The sequence below is a fragment of the Sciurus carolinensis genome, chromosome 1 (assembly GCF_902686445.1).
Source record: "Sciurus carolinensis chromosome 1, mSciCar1.2, whole genome shotgun sequence".
Taxonomy (NCBI): Eukaryota; Metazoa; Chordata; class Mammalia; order Rodentia; family Sciuridae; genus Sciurus; species Sciurus carolinensis.
In genome coordinates this window covers 30,140,079-30,146,078 of record NC_062213.1, presented here as the reverse complement: position 1 = coordinate 30,146,078, position 6,000 = coordinate 30,140,079, and positions in this window count along the sequence as shown.

The window sequence follows — 6,000 nt, the reverse complement described above, 5'->3', positions numbered from 1 at the left end:
CTAGAAGATCCTCTCCTCATCAGAGAGCTCATTTGTTCTTAGAGAGTTGTAATGAAGAGTTCTCTTTTTATTTTTTCTTGAATTGATACCTTTCCTTACTAGATTCCTTTCGGAATCATGCAGAAAAAGATGTATTTCTCCTTTGCATAGTCTTAAATATTTGAAGACCTCTAGCTCATCTCCTATTAGTCTTTTCTCTCATCTTTAAGATAAATATCTTTAGGCCGCATAGGATTCTGTTTGGTTTTTCTTTTTTCTATTCCTCCCTACACCCATTTCTCTTTTTCTCTCTTTCTCTAGGATGATGAAGCTTATCCCTAATCATTTCAAACATGTTCCTGGATGTTTTCCACTTTGTTCATGTTCTTAAAGTAAGAATTCCGGAGAAGAACAGAGTGGTCCTTGAACACAGTGGAACCACTTTCTTTTCCTGTGATTCTGACTTGAGAAGTATGGCTTTATCAATATCTTAGAAATCTCTTTGAAACGCACTGTCTTCAAAATGTATATCTATGCAGGATTTCCCTGTGATATACCTGGTACATATTGTTTCCAACAGTGTTGTCCTAGAACACAGTGGTTGAAAGATGCCATCTTCATTATGAGAGTGATATTTAAATTGGTCATTTGATGAGATGTTTGTTCTAAAGCTCCATGCTTTCAATAGGAATATAGTTTATAATAGATAAAATGCTTATCATTTACAACTGAGATCTAATTTTTACTTGCAGCTTTAATTTCACTGCTGAAAATGAAACAAAAACAAAAAAAAAACCAGAAAGAGGAATTTTTCAATATTCTATAGCTAGAAAAATAGGAAATGTTGTATGTTTAGGAGATTTGTAAAGACTATCAGAATAAAAAGAATATTGTATACATATCCTTCTAACTCCACAAGTGACTAATCATGCCAAATTCATGCCAGCTATCGGGGGTAATTTGTGGTGTGAAAGATTGAGAGGTGATTCTATTTAAAATTTTTTTGTTTTATTTCTTTTCCTTTTCCAGTTCCTCCTCTATATAGATAAATGTTTTGATGATTTTGGACACTTTGATTGGATTCAATCAATTTGTCACTTTCAAAAAACAAAGTCAGTTAATATTTAGTGACATTTATGATTCTAGGTATCCACAAGAATCAATGTAGCAATCCCTTAAGAAAATAAAAATTTGTGGCACACTTAGCAGTTTTTCTTTTTATATGAATAATTACATATGAATTATATACGTATATGAATTATATATGAATAAATGGATTTTCAGGTTTTAAAATAATTAGATTTACATACAAGATGCATTTTATACATATACATATATAAGCATACATATTTATATAGTCATCTTACATATATTTTTTCCTTTTTTCTTTTTTCTTTTTCTCTCCACAGAGAAAATATCATCTTGGCTTTTGTGTTAATTACTCCCTTATTTTTTTCTGGTTTTGCTACCTATGTGTTTATAAACAATACATTGCTTAGTGTTTCCTAGTTTGAGCCTTAGTATAAGTACTATCATTTTCTTATGTTTTGCTAAGGCTTGCTGCTTTCATTCAACATTATGTTTATGTGATACATCCACATGGATATGTGCAGTGTGATTCATTTATTTTTAATGCTGTGTGGATATATTATAATTTATTCATTTAACTGTTGATATACAATTGAGTTATTTCCAGTTTTTGCTTTTTTAATTGTTTTGTTTTTATCTATTACAGACAATGTTGCTAGGAATATTTTTCTTATGTCAAATGGTACACAGGTGCAAGAGAGTTCTACTGCATAAATCTAAAACTGGAGGTACTACATTGTAAGGTATGTGAGTGTTCAATACTAGTATAGTAAGTTGGGCCAAAACATTTTTAAAGCAATCATATCAGCAGTATATTAAAGTTCTTCTTATTCCAAATCCTTGTAATTACCAAGTTTTGTCAGACTTTAAGCATTTTTGCCATGTGGAGGATATGCTCTGTATTTCATTGTGATTTTTTTTTTTTTTTTTTGCGGTGCTGGGGATCGAACCCAGGGACTCTACTGACTGAGCTATCTCCCCAGCCCTTCATTGTGATTTTAATTTGCAAATTTCTGATTAGTGAGATTGAACATTTTCAAATTTTTATAGCCATTTTGTTATCCCTTTTATTGAAAGTCTGACTAGCTTATCTTTTTCATTTATGATCTATAGACTTAAAATAATATTCTTGATAATAGTCATTTATTGTTAAGAATATTATAAAATATCCTTTGCTAATAGAATTTTTATACTACATTCATTTTTTAAATTGAAATTCTTGGCTTTAATGCAATGGACTCTATAAATCTTTTTTCCTTTCGGTTTGTGAATTTTGAATATTGAGTATTGTTTAAAATTTTCTTCTTTTCTCTGAAGGCATGAAAATATTCTTTTCTATACATGCTAAAATATTAATTGCTTTGCTTTCAATTGCTGTATTTTTAATGTCAGCAAAGATATCCATATGTTTTATATGGACAAATTAAAACAAAAATTCTTATTTCTTTTTCCTAAATATAGGACATTTGGTATTTATCAAAGAGACTCCTCTGTGTAGTGTTTGAAAACCAATTTTATAATTATAACCTATTTCTGTTTTTTTTTTGTAATCTTTTTCTCTGAGTTATTTTTTTTTTTAAATTCTATGTATTATTTATTTTAACTGCTTAGAAACAAATTAAAACAAATATTTTTGTTATATTTTGTTATATTTCACAGGATCAAATAATTTCTGGAGTGCTAGGAAATGGTATTTCAAAATTTTACAGAATACCTTCTTCCCTGAAGATCCCGGAACATTAAAACATCACTCTGTTAGGTATAAACAAATACTTTCTAGTTATATTGTCAGCCAGAACATCTGACAATGAAGTGTCATCATTGGAAGGGTACATATCATAATTTTAATATTTCTATTCAGATGATAATAAATAATCTTCCCTTAGAATAAAAGTGTAGGACTACCTTTTAAATTCATGAAATCATCCTCATTAGAGTTTAGTATGATCCCTTATATTTTGGTATCATGTCTAAGAGAACTTTGCCTAACCCACAGTCACAAATATTTTCTCTCAGGTTTTCTTCCTAGAATTTTATAATTTCAGCTCTTGAATTTGGTCTGTAATTCATTTTGAATTTATTTTTGTGAATGGCATTATTTTGTTCTTTTGAATGTGGCTATCTGGTTGTTTCAGCACCATTAAATAAAAACAGTTATTTCTCCACTCAATTACTTTGGTAAATCAAGTAACTATAGCTTTACTTATCTGTTATTTTTCTTAATTTCATTTCGGATTTTTTTCATTGTTGACGTATGGAATTACATTTGATTTTGTGTTCTGGATTGATTTTGTATTTTGATTGTTTGCCCAACTCCTTTTTTATTTTCTAATAATTTTCTTGGGGTTTAATATATAAGATCATGCCATTTGCAAGTAGTGACAGTTTTTCCATATAGATGCCTTTCATTTATTTATTTTTCTTGCCCTAATTTCCTGGCTAGAACTTCCAGAACAATTTTGAGAAGAAGTTGCAAAAGTAGACATTCTTGTCTTGTTCCTGCTCTTAGAGGGAAATCATTCAGTCCTTCACTATTTATTATGATATTCACCTAATTTTTTGAGATGTTCCTTATCAGATTGAGAAAATGTCCTTCTATTCTTGCTCTTCGGAGTGTTTTCATCATAAAAGTATGTTGAAAATTTCCAGTTCTCTCTTCTACACTATTGAGAAGAGAATACATTTTCCCCCTTTATTATATTGAAATGGTGTGTTATGTTTGCTGGTTTTCAGATGTTCAAGAAACTTTTCATGCGTAGAAAATTCTCTTTAGTTGTCACAAATAAGGTTTTAAAAAAACTTGCTAGATTCAGTTTGCTAGTATTTTGTTGAGTTTAGCATATAATATTAATCAGAGATATTGTCTATAGTTTTATGTGAAGCCTTCCTCTGGTCTTAGTATCAGGATGATGCCAACCTCATAGAATATATTGGAGAGTATTCTTACATTAATATTTTGAAAAAAATTGTGGAAGATTAGTATTGATTCTTCTTTAAATATTTAATAGAATTAATCAGTGAAGTATCTGGTACTGTACTATTCTTTGTGGGAAGTATTAAAATTATTAATTCACGATTTAGATTCATACCATTCATGTAATCATACATGGACATGGGGTAATGATGTCTGTCTCATTCCACCATTGAATCTACATCATGTACAAGCATAGAAATGAAATGATGTACCCCATATGTGTACAATGAATCAAAATGCAATCTGTAAAAAATTAAAAAATAAATAAATAATTAAAAAATATTAATTCACTATCTTTACCTATTATAGATCGAGTCAAACTTTTGATTGTTTATTGAGTCAATTTTACTAGTTTATGTCTTTCTAGGAAATTTCCATTTCATCTAAATCATTCTATTTGTCAGCAGAATAACTCTTATGTGATATATTCTTCATGATATTTTGAAGTTAAATGAGGGACAAAGTCTAGGTAAAAATACCATAATCCAGCCCAAAGGTTTAAATGAAAGGCTTAGAATTCTACCATGACTGAGGTGTGAGGGAGCTAGCTTTCTTCTTTAGGAAGCACAATTTCTATGCTGAGGATGACCAATGGGCAAGAAGAAATGCTTACCTTCAGTCTGTCTCTGCTCAGGAGTTTGTTGTTTTATTTTTGAGGCTTATGTTTTAGGATTTCCTGATTCCCACAATTGTGCAAGTCTCTAAAGAACCAGTTTTTATGAGTAGAGTTAGATGGGTAAAGACAGAAAACAGTTATGGTGTTGTCTTTATGCAGGAAGTCATCTTTTTTAGCTCATTTTAATTTATGTTATTTTTCTTTTCTTTTTGTTTTTCTTGATGATAGGAATTGAACACAGGGATGCTTAATCATTGAGTCACATCCTCAGTTCTCAATAAATTGCTTAGGGCCTCACTAAGTTGCTGAGGCTGGCTTTGAACTTGCAATCCTCCTGCTTAAGCCTTCTGAACCACTGGGACTACAGTCGTGCACCACCATGCTCAGCAATTTCTTACATTGTTAATTGACACATGAAGGGGAAGTCCATTGGCCTTCTTGTGCATAGTACATATAGCTCTTTTGAGTTGCAAATGTGGGTTTTACCCAGGATTGGCCTCCAGCATGGCTTGAGAATATGGAGTCTCTTCTTCATGATCAATTGCATTGCCATGGTGGTATGAGAACAGGTGACTTTTATTATGTATTTTAATTCCATCTTAGTTATTGAGTTCACTTGGGGGAGGGCTCTAATACCATGAAGGCTGGCCTTGGGAATTAAGAACCAGGTTTGACATAAAATTTACAGGAGGAGTTGTCATGGTTTTAGTTCATTCCTTATTGTCTACTGACTCTTAAGGCAAATATTGGTGTCCTGCAAACAGCTACTTTGGAATTAAAAATATCCATTTAGTGAGTGTTCAGCAGACCAGCAGCACTGGCATTCCATCGACACAGAACTAAAAACCTGGCCCCACCCCAAACTACCTTAATACAAATTTGCATTTTAAGATGTCCAGGTGATTTCTAAGCACAGACATCCAGTTCTTGGTATTATGGGATCTTTATATATACTCTTGCAATCTCTTCTCTGGACTTGAGTTACAAAGGGCTAACCTTGGGAGCATTGTTCTTCGCTACAGTTCAGAAATAGTAATCAATGCACTTGAGAAGCAGTTGCCAAATATATTTCAGACTGAAGGCATTGTAGTTACTGCAACTAGCTAATCCTTTCAAGGGTAAGAACCCTCAAGAAAGATCTAGCACTGGCAGAATGGAGGACCCATTTGAATTGATGGAAAATTCTCATCCTTTAGGGTTTCATCCTTAGTGACAGAATCCATTGTAGGGAATCCCTGTGTTCTCTCATCTAGGTCTCAAGGAAAGAGTTCTAATTCTCAAGGAAATGTAAAATATATATATTTCTTACACAGTAAGATGGTTTTAATTTTCTTGTTTCTGT